Here is a 24,517-nt window from a genome sequence, read left to right on the forward strand (position 1 = left end):
AAGACCCGGTCCAAAAAAAAAAAAAAAAAAAAAGAAAGAAAGAAAAGAAAAAGAAAGAGAATTGATAGGATGAAGGAGAGCCAGCCACACAAGACAGCAGGTGTTGAAGTGCTACACTGCCCCTGATTATGGCCGCTAAGTGCTCTCCCCATTTACCAAACCACCCTTAAGAGGAACAGGTGTTCTGGGAGGGCAGAGAGAGATCAATATTGGCTGAAGTTCTCAGAGATTGCCTCATGGGACAGGGGAACTTGAGCGAGGTCTTGAAGGATGGACAGGGCTTGTTTAGGGAGAACAGGTGTGGTCCCTAGACCAGTGGCGTCAGCATCACCTAACAGCTTGTTAGATAGCAGATTCTTGGACCTCACCCCAGACCCAGGGAATCAGGAACTCTGGGGGTAGAGGCCAGCGATGTGTGTGTAACCAGCCCTCCAGGTGACAGTGATGCTCACTGAGCATGAGGACTGCTGACGCAGAGGGAGGGATGTGATTTTTTGTGTTTTGTTTTGTTTTGTTTTGTTTTGAGACAGAGTCTCGCTGTCTCCTAGGCTGGAGTGCAGTGGCGCGATTTCAGCTCACTGCAAGCTCTGCCTCCCAGGTTCACACCATTCTCCTGCCTCAGCCTCCCAAGTAGCTGGGACTACAGGCACCCGCCACCATGCCCGGCTAATTTTTTGTATTTTTAGTAGAGACGGCATTTCACCATGTCAGCCAGGGTGGTCTCGATCTCCTGACTTCGTGATCTGCCCACCTCGGCCTCCCAAAGTGTTGGGATTACAGACGTGAGCCACCGCACCCGGCCTGGATGTGATCTTTACATAAGAGACCGAGAAGTTCGGAAGGGACCTGGCCTGCTCTTCCGTTGGTGGCGTAGAGAGAAAATGGGAGGGAGATGGCAAGAGGAGCTTGAAGGCATCAGGGAAGCAGGCTTGCGAGGCTGAGGGTCTCAGCTGGATTGGTGGTAGCCATGGTAACAGAGCAAAGCCACGGGGTACTGTGAAGGCCTGGTGATACACTGGATCTCATGCCATACTTTAAGGGCACTCTTCTTTGAAATGTTTTAAAGAGAACTTGTCACCTCATGATCACATTATGATATGCCAATTGTGGAAAAATAAAGGAAGAAAAAGGGGGTGCTCACAAAATTGCACCATCCAGGACAGTTATTGATATATTTGGCATATTTATTTTCTTTTTTCTTTTCTCTTTTTCCTTTCCTTTCTTTCCCTTTCCCTTTTCCTTTGCTTTCCTTTTTTTGGTTTGAGACAGAGTCTTGCTCTGTCTCCCAGGCTGGAGTGCAGTGGTGCGATTTCGGCTCACTGCAAGCTCTGCCTCCCAGGTTCACACCATTCTCCTGCCTCAGCCTCCCGAGTAGGTGGGACTACAGGTGCCCGCCACCATGCCCGGTTAGTTTTTTTGTATTTTTAGTACAGATAGGGATTCACCGTGTTAGCCAGGATGATCTCGATCTCCTGACCTCGTGATCTGCCCGCCTTGGCATCCCAAAGTGCTAGGATTACAGGCGTGAGTCACCGCGCCCGGCCTGCTTTCCTTTTTATAAGAGACAGGCTCTCACCATGTTGCCCAGGGTGGTCTCAGACACCTGGGCTCCAGCGATCCTCCTGCCCTGGCCTCCTAAAGTGCTGGGATTACAGGTGTGAACCACTGTGCCCCACCCTAGGCATAGATCTTTTTGATCTTTTTCTCTATGCATTTTTTTCTGTAGTTGAAAACATAACATATATATGTTAATTTGCATTCTGTGCTCATTTGCTTCTTGTGTTCTTTGCTTAAACTACCCTAAGCATTTCCCTATGTGCTTTCAGGTGTATTTTTAATTTTTATTGTCACAGGAGCCCCATGGGTTGAGCAGAGGAGGTCACTGAAGTTTAGCAAGAAAAAAAAAAAAAACAAAACACTTACTCCATGAACTCCAGTCTGTGGGGAAGGCTAACATTGAATGGCCTGTGTTCTTTAACACAGAAATTGTAAGGAAAAGAAAGGGATGGAGGGAGCTAGGCATGGTGGCATGTGCCTGAGATCCCAGCTACTCGAGAGGCTGAGGCAGGAGGATTGCCTGAGCCCAGGAGTTTGAGGCTGCAGTGAGCTATGGTCCTGCAACTGCACTCCAGCCTGGGCAACAGAAGAGAGAGACCTCATCTCTAAAACAAAACAAAACAAAACAAAACAAAACCAGAATCAAACATCCAGTCATTGTGTTGCTAGAACCTCTTTCGGTTATTTCCTTAGCCTGACCATTGGATTCTCTTTAATGTGCACTTACCTGCTCTCTACCCTCACACACATACATATCCCCGCCTCAGCTGCCCTTTTTCTCTAACTCCTTCCCATTGCTCTGGAGAAGCCCAAGAAAGCAGTTTTGCATTTGCACATCCAGGACAGGGAACAGGGGAGGAGCCTAGGGATGCTAAGACATTCTTCCCCTTGGTGAGGCAAACTGGGAGAGCCTTTCTGAGCCTGGTCCTCTGAGGCCTGGGGCCTGCTAGTGTGGACATCAGAATTTAGGCTCCCAGCTGGACCCCTGCTTCTCTCTGCCTGGGTGTCAAGTTTCACAGGAAACAGCCAGTGCTTTGATCTTGGATGAGGCTGAGGACTCAGTGATGAGAGGACACAGAGCTCACCCCAGCCGTGTCTGCCCAGGAGATATGGAGGGCTCCTCTGCCGGGGATTGGCCATCCATAGTCCTTGGTCTACCCCAGAAAGTCATAATAAAGCCCTTCCAGTTACAGTGAATCAGGGCTTATGTTCTAAAATACGTCCTGTTCAATATCATGGCCATTAACCATGATGGCTGATGAACACTTGAAATGTGATGGGATGACCAAAGAACTGCATTTTACATTTTATTTAATTTCAGGCCAGGCGCGGTGGCTCACGCCTGTAATCCCAGCACTTTGGGAGGCTGAGGCAGGCGGATTGAGGTCAGGAGTTTGAGACCAGCCTGGCCAACATGGTGAAAACCCATCTTGCCATAACAGAATGAGATTTCTTCTAAAAAAAAAAAAAAAAAAAAAAAAAATTAGTAAATACATTTTAATTAATTTTAATTAAAATTAAAATTTTTATTGTCACACATGACCAGCGGCTATCTTATTAGACAGTAAGTTCTAGAAGAAGTAGGTCTCTGAGACAGCCATAGTGGCTAAATTATGATCTTTCTTTTTTTTCTGAGACAGAGTCTCACTCTGTCACCCAGGCTGGAGTGAGGTGGCACCATCTCGGCTCACTGCAACTTCTGCCTCCTGGGTTTAAGGGATTCTCTTGCCTCAGCCTCCTGAGTAGCTGGGACTAGAGGTGCCCACCACCACGCCCAGTTGATTTTTTCTATTTCTAGTAGAGACGGGGTTTCACCGTGTTAGCCAGGTTGGTCTTGATCTCCTGACCTTGTGATCCACCCGCCTCGGCCTCCCAAAGTGCTGGGATTACAGGTGGGAGCCACCAGGCCCAGTCACATTATGATCTTTCAAAACTGCCTGTCTTCTTTCTAATGCGTGTACACACACAAATGCATACATGTAGAGACAAATAATACCTGGCATGTTTCAGAGAGCCCCTGGATACAACATCCTTTTGTTTAAAAATCTACTCTTTAAATATCCTTATCTCAAGTGAGGCAGAGCTGCCGCTGACCACAAATGTGCTCCACGCAAGGCTTCTCTTAGTCCTTGTGTGATTGGAGATAAGTGGCTAAACCTCAGGAAACCATGCCCCTGGGAAACCTGTCTTGGCATCACAGTTCTCAGCATGCGGGGCCCTACTTGGGTGTGCCCAAGCTCCTCTGTGCTTCTCTCCTTCAAGAGGAACCTGATGGCCAGGAGTGGTGGCTCACACCTGTAATCTCAGTACTTTGGGAGGCCTAGGCAGGTGGATCACCTGAGGTCAGGAGTTCGAGACCAGCCTGGCCAACATGGCAAAATCTCGTCTCTACCAAATATGCAAAAATTTGCCAGGTGTGGTGGCGAGCACCTGTAGTCCCAGCTGCTCAGGAGGCTGAGGCAGAAGAATCACTTGAACCTGGGAGGTGGAAGTTGCAGTGAGCTGAGATCACGTCACTGCACTCCAGCCTGGGAAATAGAGCAAGATTTCATCTCAAAAAGAACCTGATGCCTGGTGGCTGGCCAGTGGGCACGCGTGTGTGAACAAGGTCCAGTCACAATGGTGTTCAGCTCACCCTGGTAGTTTTCATCTTATTCCCTATTCTGGATCCTATGGCTTGGCCTCAAATCACAGGAATTTGGGCCTTCTGCAAGAATAGGGGGGTGGGGTGCACTGGCAACTTTTTCATTCTCATTTTAGATAGGTACCATATATATATATATATTTTTATTTTTTATTTATTTATTTTTTTTGAGACAGAGTCTCACTCTGTTGCCCAGGCTGGAGTGCAGTGGCATGATCTCAGCTCACTGCAAGCTTCACCTCCAGGGTTCAAGCAATTTTCCTGCTTCAGCCTCCTGAGTAGCTGGGATTACAGGCGCCTGCCACCACGCCCAGCTAATTTTTGTATTTTTAGTAGAGACAGGGTTTAGCCATGTTGGCCATGCTGGTATCGAACTCCTGACCTCAAGTGATCTGCCTGCCTTGGCCTCCCAAAGTTCTGGGATTACAGGCATAAGCCACTGTGCCCGGCCCAGTATGTACTTTTGAACAAGATTTGTGGGGATACTGAAGACGTACAGAGGTATTTACCAGATGTAAATAGGGTCCTCTTCTCCCTTACCCCCACTTTCCCACTACCCTGAACCTGGGAGCGTGCTCTTGTCTGTGGAGTGAATGATCCAGCCTGGCTGAGGGCCCTCTAGGACAGACTGTCCGCTGATGCTCTTTTCCCAGCCTCTCCTGCCCGCTTCCTCCAGCATCTCTCTTCCCTAGTCCCCTCTTGTCCAAGGTTCCCTGATGCATGCTTTGTTTTCCAGCACACTAACCTTTTAAAATAACTGTTTCCTAGCGTATCATAACCCAAGGATTTCAAATGTCTGGAAAGTATCCCTGCAGTGCCGTCTCCCCCAGCCTTGTGGCATGCGTGACTCTGCAGGCCATCTGAACAGCCCTCATCAACAGGGGTGTCATTGTCTTCCAGCCCACTCCATGCAGATGGGGACAGAGCCCCTCTGTGCAGGCCAGGATTTCCTGTGTGCTGGCTGCCCTCTCTCTAAATAGCCCAAGTAGTGCCCTCTTCTGCCTGGTGATGGTGATTCATGATGTTGTCTTCTTTTTTTTTTTTTTTTTTTTTTTTTGAGAAGGAGTTTCATTCTTATTGCCCAGGCTGAAGTGCAACAGCACAATCTCGGCTCATTGCAACCTCCACCTCCTGGGTTCAAGCGATTCTCCTGCCTCAGCCTCCTGAGTAGCTGGGATTACAGGCACCTGCCATCATGCCCGACTAATTTTTATATTTTTAGTAGAGATGAGGTTTCACTATGTTGGCCAGGCTGGTCTCGGAACTCCCTACCTCAGGTGATCCACCCGCCTTGGCCTCCCAAAATTCTGGGATTACAGGCATGAGCCACTGCGCCTGGCCTGACTCATAGTGTCTTCTACAACCTGGTGCCTTATTTGTCTTTCTCTCTTGGTGGTAAAACATACTAAATGTAAAACTTACCATTGTCACCATTTTTAAGCGTATTATTCAGTGGCATTTAGTACATTCACATTATTGTGCCACCATCACCACTATCCATTTCCAGAACTTGTTTATCATCCCAAACAGAAACTCTATGCCCATTAAATAATAACTCCCCAATTCTCCCCCTTCCCTCAGTCCTTGGAAACCTCTATTCTACTTTCTGTCTCCATGAATTTACCTATTCTAGGTTCCTTATATAAGTGGAATTATACAATATTTGTACTTTTATGTCTGGCTTCTGTCACTTAGTATAATGTTTTCAAGGTTCATCCACATTGTAGCCTATGTCAGCATTTCATTCCTTTTTGTGGCTGAGTAATATTCCATTGTTCTAAGTATGTAGAGTACATTTTATTTATCCATTTATCTATTGATGGACAGTTGAGTTGTTTCCAGCTGTGGACTATTGTGAATAACGCCACTATGAACATTGGTGTACAATGACCTATTTGAGTCCTGTTTCCAATTCGTTGGGGTATATACCCATGAATGGAATCACTGGAGCATATGGTAATTCTGTGTTTAACTTTGAGGAACCACCAAACTGTGGTTTTTCACTGTGTTTCACTATCTTTTTCACAGTGGCTGTACCATTTCACATTACCACCAACAATGAACTTTATTTTGTTTAATATCTTATTTTAGACTGCAGAAATAATGCATATTTCTTGTAAGAACACCAAAGGTTGCAGAGGTACATGAAGCAAAGAGAAGTTGCCCCCATGCAACCCTTCCTCTTAGGTAACTGCTGCCTGAGATTTGGTGCATATCCACCCAGACGTCTTCCTGTGTGTACCCAAGTATACACATGGACATCCAGACATTTGAACAAAAATGGTATAGCGTACACATGGCCTGGCCACTTGGTTTATTTCATGCGATCCTATTTGGCACTGGAAGGTGTCGGCTGCATGTGGTCATGCCCTGTGTTGTTTATTGCATATAGGGTATTGAGAGACAAGTGGGTGGTTCCCCATTTTAGCTCTGCATTTATGGCTTTGCACATTTGGGCCTACCTTTCACCAGATCACAGCCTGTTTGGGGAATGTGAGCTGAGCACGCACTGGGGAGGCCCTCCAGCCCAGAACCACCTTCCCCACCAGCCTCAGTCTTTCCCAAGTTGCTTGCCACCCCCAGTGCAGCTAAACTGAGCTGAGCTGTGAGCTTCCTTGTGAAGGAGGGCCACCCACCTGGCCTCAGCATGCAGGCAGCACAGCCAGGCATCCCCTCCCCTCTGGGAATACCGGAGTGACTTAGAGCTGGGTGGAGAGTTGAGCAGCAGGCTGGAGTGTGTGTGTGTGTGTGTGTGTGTGTCAGAGAGAGAGAAGCCGTCGCCATTAGCCTGCTGGTCTCTAGTGGTACCGGTGGCACTGTTCTTCATGGTGACTTGTAGGGCCCTCGAGGCGTACAGCCCCCTCGCTCACTCAGGAAGGCCCAGTTAGGCCTGGCAAAAGGCCACCTGTAAAGCCAGGGACCAGCCGGGCTTTCTCCAGCACCTTTTTCTGCAGAGCCCCGGGCAGCTGGTGGGAGAGTACAAAGAGGCCTGGAAATTCCATACACTGCATAATCAGCCCCTGCATCTTGGCCGCTTGACTCTGTTTATTGCTTCCTGTCCCCAAAAGCCCTTTACAAAAAGAGCCGCTTTGGTGAGGGGGTGAGTTGGACCTGGTGGGTGGCCTGCCCCTGTGGTCCCAGCACAGCAGGCAGCTTCCCTAAACAAGCCACCTCTGCTGCAGCCACCCTGCAGAGGAAGGGTGGGAATGAGGTCGCCCCCCACCGCCCCCCTGCCACAGTAGCGAGATCCACCGCCAAGCCGGGCCCCTAGGGCCATTTACTTTGTAATTGCCAAAGGACAGGGTTCTTGTTTCTCCTAATTTCCTCGAAGGCCTCAAGGTTAAGCTCTCATGAAGTGCAGGAGGGGAGCAGAGTGAAATCTTAGCCTCTTGATGACCCCTGTGAAATGGGACAGGAAGCAAGGGCCCATTCCCCAGGAACGAAGGACAGGCCTGGGCCCCAGGGCTTATGAGGCTTGCTCAAAGCCTGTTTTTTTGTTGTTTGCATTATGTTTTTAGAATCAGATTTTTCCTTGTTGACTGACTTTTTTCCTCTGGTGACCATATTCCCTTCCTTCCCTCCCACTTCCCCAGCCTTCATCCCTCTTCTCCAGAATTCACCCTTTCCCACCACTCCTGGTGGCTGACGTGTGACTTTTTAAGGGAACAGCTGCAGCTCTGAAAAGTTGCCCGAGACACAGTGTTTCAGGGTTGCTAGGTGCCCGTGAGGACAGTTATGGGTGTTTTCCTCGCCTAGGAGATGCGGTGGGGTTGGGGGGCCAGGACACCTGCATGGTTGGAGGAGAGGTGCCATCTTTTGGCAAGGGGGTGTAGGAAGGCAGCCTTCATAGAGCTGGGGCTGCCCCCTGCCAGCTGGGGCGAGGGGGTGTCTTTCATCTCTCCCAGACACAGGGCTCCCACTGGGGTCTGGCTGCGCAGAGTCCCATCCTTCCCTCTGTGGCCAGCCTTGTGTCTCCTTTACTTGGTCTCCTTGACTTGGAACACCTTTGACCACAAAACCCTGATTTTTATCCCTGTTGGAAATCCTCTCTGATTTTTGTTTTTGAAACAGGGTCTCTCTCTGTCACCCAGGCTGGAGTGCAGTGGAGCCATCATAGCTCACTGTAGCCTTGAACCCTGGGCTCAAGTACTCCTCCCATCTCACCTTCCTGAATAGCCGGGACTACAGGTGCGCACCACCATGCGTGGCTAATTTTTCCTTTTGTATAGAGAAAGGTGCTCAAGCTGGTCTCAAGCTCCTGGCCTCAAGTGGTCCTCTCACCTCAGCCTCCCAAAGCACTGGGATTATATAGGTTTTCATATACTGTGCCCAGTCTCTGATTTAAAAGACAGTGGAGATGAGTTGGCCTGTACTTTCTCTGTGGACCTGCTATATGGGGCCGTGGGTTGGCCTGCACTTTTCTGCAGGTGGCCTGTCTAAGCTGACTTCCACCTGGGACCTGTCTGTGTTTGAGCCTGTGCTTTGATTGTGCAATTCTGAGCCTGCCCCACCCTCCTAGCTCCTTCCTGAAAGTGAAATGCTACAGTCTTTGCTCAAGAACAAAGGCCTCAAGCTCAGCCCTGCATGTTAATAATTTTCAAGTGTGGTCACTTCCTCTTGCCTGGCCTGACTCACCCTGGCTGCTGCCCGTTGTGGCTGCCATGGAAATACAACTCGATGAGAGCCCAGACCAGGACAGGGAGGCCACGCTGTGGGTGGCAGTGGAGCCTGGCAAGGTGCCCTCCTGGCCTGGGACTGCTGTGGCAGAGGAAGCATGTGGTGGTGCCTCACCTGCCCAGCTCAGAGCTGAGGTGCCCCGTTGCTTTTTTACCTCCCTGCTGCCTGGCTGGCCCGCTGCACCTACACACTCAATGCAGCGGCTTCGCTCCTGCTCCTGGATGGCTGGAGGTGGGATCATTGCCAGGATGGCCTCACATGTGCCCAGGTCTCCTGGAAGACTCAGTTTCCCTCTTTGTCCCATGCAGAGGCGCAGAGGTTCATTATTGTAAGTGGGGTGACAGCGTGGTGAGGGGTTGAAGTGTGGGCTCTAGGGTGGAATCCTGACCTGGTTACTCCTGGCTGCGAGGCTTGGGGCAAGGTATTTAACTCCTCTGTACCTCAATCCCCTCCTCTGCAAAATAACAGTCCCTGCTTCATAGGATTGTTGTGAGGATGGCATGGCACCCAGGCCAGCTCTCTGCTATAGGGTTTGTACCCAGCCTGGAGCCTGGCTGAATGCAAAGGGTTTGGGGACTTTCCCGCAGCATCGTAAGCTGTTGAGTGCTGTGCACACATAAAGCACAATCATTGTGGATAGTCAGTGTGGTCAGAGCGAGAGGATGATCTCTCTTGGAATTCTCAAATGGCTAGGATCAGCAGATCCTGGCTACAGTTCACAGATGCTTCCCCTGTGGAAGCTGGGTTTTCATCCTTGCCTTTCCTGTTCATCCTTCCTTTTTAGTTATTTTGCACATGCACACAGGTTCACCATACACAAAGGTAGCATGAATCTCAATTCACCCCGTGTCCAGGCTGTGGGTCTGATAATCCCCACAACTCTACTGTTAGGGATCCACAGACCTTGAAGAATGAGGCAGTCATATGTTTGCCACCAGCAAGCAGTGTTCAAGCCCTACCTGAATGCATCATGGTCTTCTTTTTGAGACGGAGTCTTGCTCTGTTGCCCAGGCTGGAGTGCAGTGGTGTGATCTCAGCTCACTGCAACCTGCGCCTCCCGGGTTCAAGCACTGAATGCATCATGTTTTTTTTTTTTTGGTTTTTTTTTTTTTGAGGTAGAGTCTCGCTCTTGTCTCCCAGGCTGGAGTGCAATGGCACAATCTCAGCTCACTGCAACCGCTGCCTCCCTGCAACCTCTGCCTCCCGGGTTCAAGCAATTCTCCTGCCTCAGCCTCCCAAGTAGCTGGGATTACAGGTGCCTGCCACCATGCGTGGTTAATTTTTGTATTTTTAGAGATGGGGTTTCACTGTGTTTCACTGTGTTGGCCAGGCTGATCTTGAACTCCTGACCTCAGGGGGTTAGCCCGCCTCTGCCTCCCAAAGTGCTGGGATTACAGGTGTGAGCCACCATGCCTGGCCAATGCATCATGTTTTAATGATGATCATCAAAGGAGCCAAGGGACTGAGAAATGTCTAGCTGCTTCTGGAAGATTCTAGCAACTGCTGGCTGCTTCTCATGCTGTTTTCTCACATCCCTTAAGTCTGATTAAACTTGTAACCCATTTGTAGGCTGGGGCCATTTCGGCTACATCCTCTATACAGCCCAGTCCCTCATGCCCATTCTGTGCTGGGAGAGGGGGAGCACACCATTCACACCTCGCAGGTGGCTGCTTCCCTGTGACAAACAGAGTAGGTGCAAGTTTGGGCTTGTGAGGTGATTTGGCAGTGCCTTTGTTTGATGACTGTTGACTAAGCCCAGGTGTGCACACTCAATGTTTACAGAGTCCTGGCTGGCTCACGGCTGGGGCTGGAATGAAGAAAATAAATATTCAGGGGAGGGGTAGGTGGCATGGATGATCCAGAAGTCATCTGTTTAGGGCCTAGAGCCAGAGGTAAGGTATTTTTGCAGGTTTCCTTAAGTCAACCAGACAGGAACTTTTTGTCATGAGTATCTACAGTGTGTGCTGGCTGCCATAGGGACCGAGCAGTCCGTGAAACTCAGTTTATATACCTGTGGACCAGCTGGGAACCTAGAGTGGACACAGAGGATGTTGGAGGTGAAAGGAGTCTTGGAGATTATTTAGTCCCACCCTCCCATTTTCCAGGTGGAAACCTGGAGGCCCAGGAGGTAAAATGATTTGTCCGAGGTCACTTGGCTAATTAGTGATGGGACCAAAACTGGCATCCAGGTCCTGAACTGCATCACCTTGCAAGAGAGTGGTCCTCACACTTTCCTGTGCATGGGAATGACCCAGGGAGCTTGTTAGAAAGCAAATCCCCAGGCCATGTCCTCAGAGATTCTGATTTAATAGTGGGTTAGAGAACATGGGGAGTCTGAGGAAGGTGGTCGCCACCACCCTCTGAGATACATTGCTATAGTGCAAAGAGCATTTGACTTCTTAGACTGATGGAAAAGCTCATTGCATTTCCTGAAGCCTCATCAGTAGCAGTGAGCGGAACAGGCAGAGATGCAAACAACTTGAGAGATGGGAGCATGAGGGATTAAACCCAGGCTTTAAAATGCATTGCAAGTAACTGGTATGTCAGGAGACTTCACATGTACATGCAATTTAAATGTGGCGCAGTCCTGGACAATCTCTAGGTCACACACGACTCGGTGTATCTATCTATAAAATGGTCATGATGATGGTGGAAGGTAATAACCTACATTGTCACGAGGATTAAACGATGTGATGCATGAGAAGCACTTTGCCTAGCACTCGCTAAATGGCAGCTTCTCTGATTATGCATAATTGCTGGGGGTGGATGAGGGCAGGTTTCTGTTTAATGCCTTTACATAATGGACTTCTGCTGAGGGTTTCATTTGAAGAAAGGGGTTCTGGTTCTGTAGCTAAAGAAAGTGTACAGACCCTTCCATCCCTGGGGGACTAGGATGCAGCAGGCTGTTTCTGCAGAGGACTCATCCCAGTTTGCACCTTTCTCTGGTCCTGACCTACTCCGCCAGCCCCCACCTATATATCCCTGGAAGATTTCAATGATCAGACCAAACAGGGACTGTTTCTCTCCGTTTTCTAGAAGTAGAGATTGAGGCCCTCGGGAGGCAAAGGAGGCTGGTTATGGGACCCCTAAGAGCTCTTGTTCCCTTCCCCTGATTGTTAGATTTGGGGCCGAGGCTACCAGCCTCAGCTGGCCTGAAGTCCTTCCCTGCGCTGCCTTCTAGGAGCTGGGCCTGCAGGGAACCAGGAAGCTGGTGTCTTGGCCAGGGTGTGCCACTTCCTGGTTCTGGCCAGTTTTGCTGCCAGTCAGGTCAGCCTGACCTTACCAATGCTGTGAAATCCATTCTGGGTGCAGATGGGGGAAGAGAGGGATCCCAAGGCCTCATCTGGCCCTGCTATCGGCTTAATGAAGGGGGTGGCTTGGAGGGTGGGCTGTGGGAGGGCTGAGGGTGCTGTCAGTGCACACTAGTGAGTGCGTATAGAAGAGTGACTGTAATTTTAGCTTCAGAGTTGGGCGAAGAGGGGAGTAGTACATTGAGTGCCTGGGCTGTGTGGGATGGTTCAAGAAAAATCCTAAAGCGGTGTCTGTGTCCTATGGCTGCGAGGGCCTGGGAGGAGCGTGTGGCACTGTGCAAGTGAATGGGGTTGAGTGAGCTGGTGTGTGTGGCAATGAGTGGGAGCCTGTGAGCACATGCAGGCATGTGAGCTGTGTGCTGGCATGTGTTGCTGTGTGTGCCCATACAAGGAGAGAGCACTAGCCAGGAGTCTCACGATCTGGGTTCGAATCCCAGTGCTGCAGCCACTGGGCTCTGTGACCTTTGGCAACATGCACCATCTGGAAGTGAGAACATGAGGTTTCTCCTGCCTCCCTAACTGTGGCAGCTCCAGAGTATATGTGTGGGTACGTGGGTGTGCGGATGGGCAGGAGAGGGGACCTAGGCAGCTGGCATCTGGGCGCTCCTGACTGTGCAAGGGGAGCTCTGCTGCTACACAGGCAGAGCAGGGGCCGAGGCCGGGCGGAGGGAGCAGTCTGTGGTTGGGGGGTGTAGTTGGCCCAGCAGTAAGTGGCTCTAAACTATCCCATCTGCTGTCTGGGCTGGGCCCTTCTCACTCTGGGTGGAATTTCTGATGGTGTCCCGGCTGCCTGAGGCGGGTGGCCTCCCAGCCGCAGCTGCTGCCTGCTCTTCTGAAGCTCAGCCCTGGGCCAGCCACCCCTCCCTCCCAGCTTCTGTTCCTCTGCCCTGGGCCTGCATTCCTCAGCTGCCAGAGAAGGCATTTCTGAGAGGGCCACTCTGCCTGTGCTCCTGCTGCCCAGGGCCCATGGAGCCCCTCCCCTGGGGGGCAGTCCCAAGCCCCCTCCTTCCCCTGGGTAGGAGTGGGCAGCCTGCATTATTCCAATCACTTCTCCTACCCTTGGAAGCTTAGCTGGAGGGCAGGGTATTGGCTGCTGGCCCAGCTCCCTGATCTTCCCTTAGGGTCCCTGAGCTCTCCCAGCCTGAGGTCGTAGAGGTCCCTGAGTAGGGAGGCCTTTACACTGCACATTCGCTCCCTTCAGGGCTGGATTCAAGGTCATATTCCCAGGCCAGATGTCTGGGCCAGACTCGAGACTCAGCCCCTTGGAACTATACGGCCTTGGGGTGCTATGGCCCGTGCTCCTAGAGTCTTACCAATAGCTGCCCCTGACTGACAGCTTCCCTTGTGGGGTGCTGTGCATGCCACCACAGTGAATCCCCTGCAGGAGCTCCATCTGAGAAGGTATAGGTATCCTCATATTACAGATAAGGAAGTATGCTCAGAGCAATCCTGCTTGCCCAGTAAGCTGCAGGATCAGGAGGTAAACAGAGGACTGCCCAGCTCCTGACCACTCAGGCTAAAGCCCCACTCCTCACCACTCAGCTCCATGGCTTCCTACCCCAGACATAGCACCAGTAAACATCAACTTGTGGTTTCCCCTCCACCAGGAGTTTCCTGGCCAGACCCCCAGCCCTGCTGTGCCCCAACAGTCCCTCCACACCATGGTTCTACCTCTGAAACAGCTATGCTATGAGCCAGCACTTTGCCCACTCAACCCTCATTCCTTCCCTGCATCCCCAGCAGGAGGCAGGTGGGTCCCTGACCAAGGTTGGAGGGTGCCCCACGGGGGTGCGGTGACTGGAGAAAGCCTGCCTAAATGATTAGAGCAGGAAGGATTGGGTTGGGATTCTTAGGATTGAAAAGGTTTAAAGCCCTGGAGCCTCTGGGGTTTGCTTCCTTAAGATTTTTTCTACCATAATTCAGTTTTTTTTTTTTTTAGACCTAGTCTTGCACTGTCGCCCAGGCTGGAGTGCAGTGGTGCAATCTCGGCTCATTGCAACCTCTGCCTCCTGGATTTGAGTGATTCTCCTGCTTCAGCCTCCCAAGTAGCTGGGATTACAGGCCCCTGCCACCACACCCAGCTAATTTTTTGTATTTTTAGTAGAGATGGGGTTTCACAACATTGGCCAGGCTGGTCTCGAACTCCTGACCTCGTGATCCACCTGCCTCAGCTTCTCAAAGTGCTGGGGTTACAGGTGTGTGAGCTACTGCACCTGGCCATAATTCAGGCTTTTAAAAATTTTGTTTTAATTAGAGAGTAAAGACATTCTAGAAAAACTTTTAATTAGAGACACTATAGGTTGGAAGTTAAGCAGATCGTGGACTCCGGGGCCAGACTGTTTGGATTCCAAATCTGGCTCTGCCACTGACTGTGTGACCTTGTGTAAGTTATTTAATCTCTCTGAGCCTTAGTTTTTTTTTCTGTGGAGTGGATGCATTCATTGCTGTACTGTGGGGATTCGATGAGATAATGCATGCTAAGTGTATAGAAAATACATGCACCTAGAAAGTGCTCACAGATGTTTGCTGTAATTATTATTAAATAGTAACTTATGTCTGTTGTAGATAATAGAATATGCAAAAGACATGGCTGGGTGTGGTGGCTCACACCTGTAATCCCAGCACTTTGGGAGGCCTAGGCAGGCGGATCATCTGAGATCAGGAGTTCGAGACTAGCCTGACCAACATGGTGAAACCCCGTCTTTACTAAAAATACAAAAAATTAGTTTGGCATGGTGGCACGTGCCTGTAGTCTCAGTTACTCTGGAGGCTGAGGCAGGAGAATCACTTGAACCTGGGAGGCAGAGGTTGCAGTGAGCTGAGATCACGCCACTGCACTCCAGCCTGGATGACAGAGAGAGACTCCATATCGAAAAAAAAAAAAAAAGCAAAAGATATAAAAATCACTGGCAATGCTATTAATGTTCTCAGTAATCCAATAATAATGGATTATTTGCATATTTTATTTTTAAATTAATAAATGAGTATCAATCAAAATTTTAAAGGTATACAGGAATCTATAGTGGAAAAGTTTCCCTGATCTATCTCTTATGACCCAGTTCTCCCCAGGGGAAACATGTAAGTTTCTTGTGAATCCTTTCAGAGTTTATACACACACACACACACACACATACACACACACACCCCCCCCATAATGCATTATAGTAGAGTGACTATACTCATTGTTTTGTACCTCGCATTGTTCCCTTAGGTCTTGGGCTAAGGAGACATATTGAAATCCCTCATTTTTGTTTGTTATTGAATAGCATTATATATAGAGAGGAGGATGCTGATAATGTATCATATTTTCATCAGCCTGCTACTGGGTAGACTTGTAGAGTGTTTCCAGTCTTCTGCTGTTACACTTACAAGGAATATCCTTATGCACATACACAGTTGCAAACATATCATCTGTAGGTAAATTTCATAGAAGTGGAATTCCTGAATCAGTAGGGTAGGTGCAAAGTGTGCCTTAGTGTGGAGGGTAGGGGCAGGGGTTGGGAGTTCTGTTTGCAGGACCCTCCTCTGCCCATCCCGAGTGCTCCTTTCTAATCATGGGTTCCTTGGCCTGGATTACCTGGGCATGTTCAGGTGCTAAATTGGGCATTGATTGCTGCCTGTCCCGGGGGCCCAGAGGTGTGTCCTGCTGCTGTCCAGACCTCAGAACTCAGCCTGTTGGAGGGCTTCAGCCTGACTGCCTATAGGTGAAGCCCAGGGAGGAGCAGCTGACCCCTTTTCCCAAGAAGCTGGGCCTGGTCCAGTATGAGCTCATGCCTGGAGCCAGCCCAGCTTCCTTGGCCGTGCACCTGAGTTACTGGTGGCCTCCTTCCTCCAGCATGGGCCCTTTGACTTGGTAGCATGAACGCGCGTGTTCCTGCCAGCCCAGTGGGGTCCCCTAGAGCTGTGGCACCTGCAGGGGGGGTAGGGGGGACAGTAACCCCCCTCATCCACTGAGGTTTGATCTCCTCCCAGGCACCTGAGTCGAATATCTTGGCTGAGCTGGTGGCTTTTGTTTATGGAGAGAGGGACTGTTGTGGAAATAGTCCCCAGCCAGCCCAGGTTGTGGTGGAAAACAGTTGGTTGCTCAGGCAACTTGACAACTTCAGTAGGGTGGGAAAAAGTGTTTGTGAGGAAACTGCCACAGTGTTGTCTTCTCCCTTGCTTCCTGGACATAAGCACCATCCCTTATACCTCCAGCGGCACCCAGGCACCCCCAGCCTCTCCAGGGGCAGCCCTGCCCTTTAGAATTCAATTTAACTCCCAGTTATTGGGTTCTTGCTGTGTGCCCAGCTCTGTGCTTGGCTCTAGGGAGTATGGAATGGTGATCAAGCCCAGTGGATACAGAGCGTGAAATCTGGAATCGGACCTTCTGGGTTCAAATTTCAGCTTGGCCGCTTAGCTGTGTGACCTTGAACACGTTACTCAACTCTTCTATGCCTCATTTTTCTACTATAAAGTGGAAACAGCAGTAGTAATATGCACCTCATAGAGCTGTAGAGAGGATGAAGAGAGTTAACATGCAATAAGGCACTTCGAGTCGTGGCTAGCATATAAGGAAGCAGGCAATAAGTGTTATCTATTCTCATTATGACTGTTATGACCATTATCTTGCTAAGATGAACCAAACAAATGACATGTTTCTTTGCTGAGGAGCCTCATCTTGGATCTTTTTCACTGGAAGGCAGTGTTGGCTTCTTGATGGTGCCTTTTGTGGCAGCCACGCCTGATATTTGGGCCTCAGGAGCAGAGATGAATGATGATATCCTTAGGACTGAGGCTCTGGGACCAATTTGTCCATGAGGGACCTCATTCACCTCCTCTGGAACCTCTTGCCCTCGTCCCTGCCCCACATCTCCCATTGGCTACAGACATGGCCACAAGTGTTGAGGCAGGAGAGAGAAAAATTAGAAAAGAAAAGGTCTTTTTTTAATCTTTTTCTTTTTCTTTCTTTTTTTTTTTTTTTGAGACAGAGTCTCACTCTGTTGCCCAGGATGGAGTACAGTGGTGTGACCTTGGCTCACTGCAACCTCCGCCTCCTGGTTCAAGTGATTCTTGTGCCTCAGCCTCCCAAGTAGCTGGGGTTACAGGTATGCACCACCACACCAGGCTAATTTTTGTATTTTCAGTAGAGACGGGGTTTTACCATGTTGGCCAGGCTGGTCTCGAACTCCTGACCTCAGATGATCTGCCCACCTCGGCGTCTCAAAGTGCTGGGATGACAGGCATAAGCCACCAAGCCTGACCTTTCTTCTGATTTTTAAAGGTTAAAAACAAATTTTAAAGGAATGCCCCACCCTTACAGATCTAAGTGATAGGGGTGGGGGTGGCCAAGGCGTCATGCCATGCCCAGCCTGCACAGCTCATGGGGTAGCCTTTGGAAGGCAGGGGCTGCCCCTAGCCTCACCCCTGCCGGCAGCCCTGCTGGGTGGGCATAGAAACCAGGTGTCCTCTTTCTCTGGGTGACAGTGGGGCTTCTTGCTGGCAAAGAGCTTGAGGAGTCCTTTCATCAAATCCTCATGGTTTTGTTTTGTTTTGTTTTTGAGATGGAGTCTTGCTCTGTCACCCAGGCTAGAGTGCAGTGGCATGATCTTGGCTCACTGCAACCTCCACCTCCTGGGTTCAAGCAGTTCTCTGCCTCAGCCTCCCAAGTAGCTGGAATCACAGGTGCCCAGCACCATGCCTGGCTAATTTTTGTATTTTTAGTAGAGATGGTGTTTCACCATTTTGGCCAGGCTGGTCTTGAACTCCTGATCTCCTGATTCACCTGCCTTGGCCTCCCAAAGTGCTGGGATTACAGGCATGAGCCACCACACTGCCAAATTCTCATGTTTTACAGATGTAGAAGAGATCAGTGGTCCAGAGAAGTACCCAAGGTCACACAGCAGCGCATGACAGCATTGTCTGTCTCCCCTGCCCTCCTCCTCCTCCCCTAAGGTCCAGCAGTCTCTTTTCTCCAATGGCTGTGCCCGAGGGTCCTCTTTGCCCTTCCTGGCTGCCTGGGGGCGGGCACAGGTGTGGCTGCCCAGCAGCTCTGGGGGCCTCGGGAATGAGGCTGGCTTTGTTGCAGCCCCAGCAGCTGTGGCCATTTGGGTCGAGTTTCCATTAAGCCTTTTCCGAGCCTTGGGCAGGAGCAGGAGGCTCAGCGTTTAAAGGTCACCCGGCTTTTGAAGCTGCAGCGACATTAATAGCTTGGGAAGAAAACAAGCCTGTGCAGGGGCAGGAGGACAAGGCGTCTCTGTCAGGGCTGCCTGACACACACACACACACACACCCTGAGAGCCTCTATCTGTCTCTTGCTCTCCTCTCCCCTTCCTTTCACCCCCTTTTGGGGCCTCTTCAGCTCTGAAGCCAAGAAGCTCAGGCAGATTTCCCTGCACCCCACCCGCTCTGAGGTGACAATTGGCCGAGGATGCAGCTGCCCCAGCCCAGCAGCCTCTGCCATTACCCACTTGAGGTTTCCGCAGGACTCAACCATGGTTACACAAGCCTCCCAGGGTCATATGACCTCATTCTGGCCCCACTGGCTTTTGCAGCCTGGATTCCTAATGAGACAGTGAGCCTGGGCTGCGTCTCCCCATACGGGAAATGAGAGCGCTGGCAAGTGGGTTGTCTTGCATGCCAATTCTAATCACTTGGTCGTGGCTTGCGCAGAGGCCGTGTTGCAGAGGGTTCTGAGGTTGTGTGGGTTCTGTAGGACAGTAATACCTGGATGGATTAGTGATGTCTGCCAAGGACGAGGGCTAGAAGGTGGTGGCACATGTGCCACAGATCTCCCACCTAGGACTAAACGATTTGACAACTCTGCAGGTCTTGGGTACTAAGACCCCTGAGGCAATTGGGTGGTTCTTCTCCCTTTTAATCAGTCCAAGTGTGGGGGTGGGGCACATTCTTGGGTTCTGAGAGAAAAGCCACTCTGGCCCTTTCCCTGGGAGCTGCCCAGGCCTGAGCTCTGGGACACCACCTAGTGGCCTGGCTTGGCAGTGCCACTGGGCTGGGCCCAGATCTTAGGCAAGAAGCAAATCCCTCTGCAGGTAGGCATCACGACAATCACAGATGGACGCAGGGTCTGCTCCTTGGTGATTTTCAGAGGAGGGAGGCTGGGGTGTGCAGAGACAGAGCTGGTCTGAGGAGTCCTACCCTCCTTCCAGAAGAGTGACCTCTGGGTGGGGCACAGGAAGGTGCTGGCTGTTGGGACCTGTGGCTTCCTGTTCTAACTCCCACCTTTCAGGGTTGGGCCCTGATCCTCTTGGGGGGCAGAATGGAAGGTCAAGTCAGATCTAGGAGGGGGTTGACCTCCTGCCCCCGGTGCTGGCATTGGCTTGGAAAGGGGCAGCCTGCCATCAGCCTTGTGTCCATGTCACTGGGCTGCCTTGGCCTCAGACCCCTTGTCTCTGAAGTGAGATAATAACACATTTCCTTATATATCTTATAGGTTTGTTGTGAGGAGTAAATGAGTATGTGGGGGAGAGAGGGCTTTGGAAACTGAAAAGCCCCCTGCCCACCATTGCTGTGAGCCAGAGGAGGAAGGGAAGGGAGGGAAATGCACAGTTACTGCACTCCTCCATCTTTCCTTCCCTTCTTTACTCATTCGCCTAATAAATACCTATTGACCATGCCAGGCACCGATTCAGGCACTGGGGATACCACAGTGAGTATGGCAAAGCCCCTGCCCTCATGGAGCTTACATTCTAATGGAGAAGATATCAGTGACAAATGTATAATATCCATGGTGGTCTGTTTCATGAACAGGACAGGTAAGCCTAAAGGGTTAGGAACACTGGGATGTTGAGGGGTGGACTTGCCTCTTTGGTCCCCACTCAAGGTGATGGTTGAGTAGGGACCAGAAGGAAGCAAGCTGTGTAGATATGTGGGAGCAGAACATAGCAGGTGGTGGAAAAAGTAAGTTCAGAGGCCCCTGGGTGGGAGTGTGCCTGGCTCATTGGTGGACTAGCAATGATCCAGGCAACTGCCAAGAGTGAGGCTCTCTCCGTATGTGTGCATGCATATTTGACAGCAAGGTCAAAAGGTGTCATGGGCAGGACCATGTGGGTTGGCCACAGTAAAACTCTGGGTATTCTGGGAACATGGGAACCACTGGGAGGTGTGGAGCAGAGGAAGGGCATGACCCCTGCGATGAGGGGTCTCTAGGCTGGCAAGTGGGAGGCAGGGAGCTAGGGAGGGCGTGGTAGCTGTGGAGGTGGTGAGGAGTGGCCAGATTCAGAAATCATTTGGAAGACGGGGAAGACAGGCTTTGCCATAGATTGGACACAGAGTGTAAGAGAATGAGAGCACTCCAAGATGGCTCCAAAGGTTTTGGCCGAAGCCAGGGAGAGTTGCCATTAACAGAGATGGAGAAGGCAGGGGAGGAACAGGTTGGGGTTGGAGGGAATCCCAGGTCGGATGGATCCATGTCGTTGGAGCTGCTGTTGGGTGTCCAAGTGGAGGCAGCAGGAAGGTTGTATGAGCGTGGGGTTGAGGGGAGTGCCCACAGGAGAGGCTAGAGCACATGAGAGCCAGTGTTCAGTATGCACATGGTATTCCAAGGTGTGGGGCTGGACGAGATTGCTCAGAGAGTGAGTCTACCCCGGGAAAAGGTCCCAGGCCTGTGCCCGAAGCCACAGCAGCCTGTCTCATTGGGTGCTTATTATGCTCCAGGTACCCGTGTACGTTCTATTAATACTCCTTCCAAGGAGGTGCTATCCCTATGTCTACAAATGAGGGAGCTGAGGTTCAAAGAAATAAAACAATTTCCCCAAGTCACACAGCCTTACTAGGGTCAGAAAGTGCACCCAGGGCTCTGGCTCCCCGGCTCTCACAGCCCCCATGCAGACCGTCGCTGGCCTTGATGCACCAGGCAGGAGGCTGGCTGGGATGACCTTGGGCAAGGCCAGATGAACTGCACTGGGGCAGCTTGCCCACCTCCGTGGGCCAAGCCGGGAGTGACTCAGGCCTTGGCTGCGTGCTCATGCTAGGAGAGGAGGTTGGCTGTTTGCCGCCCCTGCCAGGCCTGGATTCCTTTACAGGGGAGGTGGAGAACCACTCTGATCCTGGCTCCCTGGGACCTGGAGGAGGACAGGTGTGGGGTTTCTGCTTCCCAGGCCCCAGGTCATCCACAACCATGAGTTCAGGGGAGCCTCTGAGTCAGCTTCCGAGAGGTCTGATAAGCCCAGTGGGTTGTTTGCTTCCTTTTTCAGAAGCCAGTCAGCGGTTATCTCCCTTTGTTTCCCTACCAGTGCTCAGCAGCTGGGGTTCTGAGAGGTGGTATGGTTTCTCCAAGGTCACAGATCCAGCTCTGGAGCAGAGCCAAGAGACCTTGCTACCATGCTGTCTGGGTCATGTTTCCTCTGCCGAAGTGTCCTCTGGGCTATGCCCAGTCTCCTGAACCTGGGGCACACATGGCTGAATTTCTTATGCTCCTTGGCTCATAGCCCTGTGAGCCTTACTTGACATTTTTTGCCTCTTAGGAAGTGGGTTCCTAATTCTGGCTTCTCCACGTACTGACTGTGTGACTTTGGGCAATTTACCTAACCTCTCTGAAATGGTTCCCACAGCTATGAAATGGAGGCAGCAATACCTGTCTCATGGAGTTGTAGTAAAGATTAAATGTGAAAGCACGTGGCAAAAGCTCATAAACCTGTCGCCTACTTGCCTCAATCCTTTCAGGTATTTTAAAGTGCTTTTCATTTGAGCAGTGCTAGTTACAAAAGGCAGCCTGGCAGGGACAACTCTGACCCTGCTCCCAGGCACACCACAGCCAGGGCCTCAGACTCTGCCCTGAACTTAGCCAGGGGGAGAAAGGGAAAGTGCTCTGAGAATTGGGAACCTCTATGGTCCACCTGGTTCTATAGGCAGCCTGGGAGGCTCAGACCTTATAAAGTCTTGTGGAAATGGTGCTTCTGTAAATCAAAATGTTTCCCATTACTGTTTCTGAGCCACTCTCCTCATCTACAGAACCACCCTTTAATAGAAAAGTCTAGACTTTGCCTTTACTCACTGTGTGTCCTCAGGCAACTCCCTCCTAGACTTGGGTCTCAGGCTCTTCACCTGTAATGTGAAGCGGGGTGTGGGCCTGGGCTGGAGTTGTCAGTCCTTTACATTTTGTGGTCCCCACAAGGATGCTTTCAATGCTTTGCACCTGGGCCAAATGGAAGCGGCTGCATGAGCTGCTGTGTCTCTAGTTGCCCAGGCCAACCCAGCCTCCCCTGGGGCCGTGAGGATCGATATTTCCTTCCAGAGGCCTGAAAGAGTTCCAGGGATTGACATCCAGGTGCTGGGGAAAACTCCCCTAGAATTTCCCTACCCCATCCCCCTGCGGGGGCAGCTTGGCCAGTTTACCCACTGCTCCTGGCTCTCTACCAGCCTCCTGGGGCAGTGATAACTCGAATGCCACCTTCTAGGCAGTGTGCTGAGGATTATCTTATTTCATTCCCATTGAAACCCCCTAAGGGGTGCATCGAGATGAGGACTTAGGGCCATGGAGAGGATGGGAGACTTGCCTGAGGCCCCACAGCTGGGGAGTGCGGAGGGGGACCTGCAGCCCTGTCTGAACCGGTGCGCACTTCCTATAAGTGGCTTCTGGAGCTTCTCAACACTCAGAGAGGCCCAGAACCCGAGGGAGCTGTCCAGAGGGCTGCTAATGGGGAAAATGTAGGTCTTGCCATCTTCCTTCTTCCTCCCCTGGGGGTGGCCCAGGTCATCTTTCTCTGAGGGATTGCCTTTGGCAGAGTGAGAGCCGGGTCCCTCCATCTCTCTTAGTAAATTACCGGAGGGGCAGGGAGATGATTGATGGCTTTACTCTAGAAGGCCTTAACACAAGTCACTGACCCCTGTGTGTGATGACACTAGGGCAGCAGACAGTAGCCCAAGGCATCAGCTTCTGGGGCCTCCTGGCCCTGAGGTCTGTGTTAGAGACTTGAGGGCAGGTCCCCAGAGCCCAGGACAAAGGCGGTTGTCAGGGTGGAGCCCTGCCTCGGAGGGCATTTTGGCTGAGGCGAAGCTGCATACTCTTCTGTAGGAGATGTGGGTGTGGGGGTGTTGGGGTGTCTAAAGCCAGCTATGGGAAACCATGTCATACTTGGCTACCTTCCTGTGTTCCTTCTCACAGAAAAACTCTCTTGGACTGATCATTTGAGGTGTCTCCTTGTGAAATGGCTTTGGCCCCTCTGGGCTCTGACTTGCTCATGTGGGAAGAGATGGGATAGAGGGAGTTAGATAATAAATCATGCTTCCCTCAGTCAACAGAATACTATTCAGACACTAAAAATGATGGCGTAGCCCTACATATTCTGACATGGGAAGATGGCCACAATATCTTATGTGGAAAACACTAGTTGCATAGAATTTATGGTTTGATTACATTAGTAAAATAAATTCATTTATGGTGGTATATGCAAAGAAAAAATAATGCCAGGCGCAGTGGCTCATGCCTGTAATCCCAGCACTTTGGGAGGCCGAGGCAGGTGGATCACTTGAGGCCAGGAGGTTGAGACCAGCGTGGCCAACATGGTGAAACCCCATCTCCATTAAAAATACAAAAATTAGCCCCAAGCGTGGTGGCACATGCCTGTAGTCCCAGCTACTCAGGAGGCTGAGGTGGGAGAATTGCTTGAACCTTGAAGGTGGAGGTTGCAGTGAGCCAAGATCGTGCCACTGCACTCTGGCCTGGGCTGGAGCCAGACTCCATCTCAAAAAAAAAGAAAAATTGAAAAATTGAGATGTAGACACACCGGAGTGTGAGCAGGTTTTCTCAGGGTTTTGATGTGCTTACAAAAACATCTTGGCCAGGCGTTGAGGCTCATGCCTATAATCCCAGCACTTTGGGAGACCAAGGTGGGCAGATCACCTCAGGTCAGGAGTTTGAGAACAGCCTGACCAACATGGCAAAACCCCATCTCTATTAAAAATACACACACACACACACACACACAAAAAAAAGGCTGGGTGTGGTGGCGTGCACTTGTAGTCCTAGCTACTTGAGAGTTTGAGACAGGAGAATTTCTTGAACCTGGGAGGCAGAGGTTGCAGTGAACCAAGATTGCACCACTGCAGTCCAGCCTGGGCAACAAAGGGAGACTTAAAAAAAAAAAACAAAAAACAAAAAACAGGAACATTTCTATATCAGCTGTTAAGATTGTGACTGCAAGTCCTAGAAAAGTGAAAACAGGTTTGCACCTGTTTCATCAAACTCAAGAATATTATTTGATGGAATGGTCTCTTAAAATCTGCCACTTTTCTACAATTAATGAAATTACTGTAAGGCTTGGAGTAGGCATGAAAAAGTCAGAGGTGGTGTTTTTAGGCACACTCCCTTCCCAGTGGTCTGTGCTAA

At 50.7% G+C, this 24,517-nt stretch overlaps 1 protein-coding gene across 3 annotated transcripts in view; it reads left to right on the forward strand.

Moving 5' to 3' along the window:
• CUEDC1 (CUE domain containing 1) overlaps positions 1 to 24,517 on the forward strand; it is a 94,254-nt gene that overhangs the window by 44,041 nt on the left and 25,696 nt on the right. The window contains exon 1 of one of the 3 annotated variants that reach the window (XM_025363198.1): positions 8,801 to 9,206. The exons of the other annotated variants lie outside the window; for them this stretch is intronic. The gene's annotated coding sequence lies outside the window, so the exon portion shown is untranslated. Of the gene's footprint in view, positions 1 to 8,800; positions 9,207 to 24,517 lie in introns of those variants that run through there. 3 annotated transcript variants of the gene reach the window in all.

The sequence above is a fragment of the Theropithecus gelada genome, chromosome 16 (assembly GCF_003255815.1).
Source record: "Theropithecus gelada isolate Dixy chromosome 16, Tgel_1.0, whole genome shotgun sequence".
NCBI classification, from domain to species: domain Eukaryota; kingdom Metazoa; phylum Chordata; class Mammalia; order Primates; family Cercopithecidae; genus Theropithecus; species Theropithecus gelada.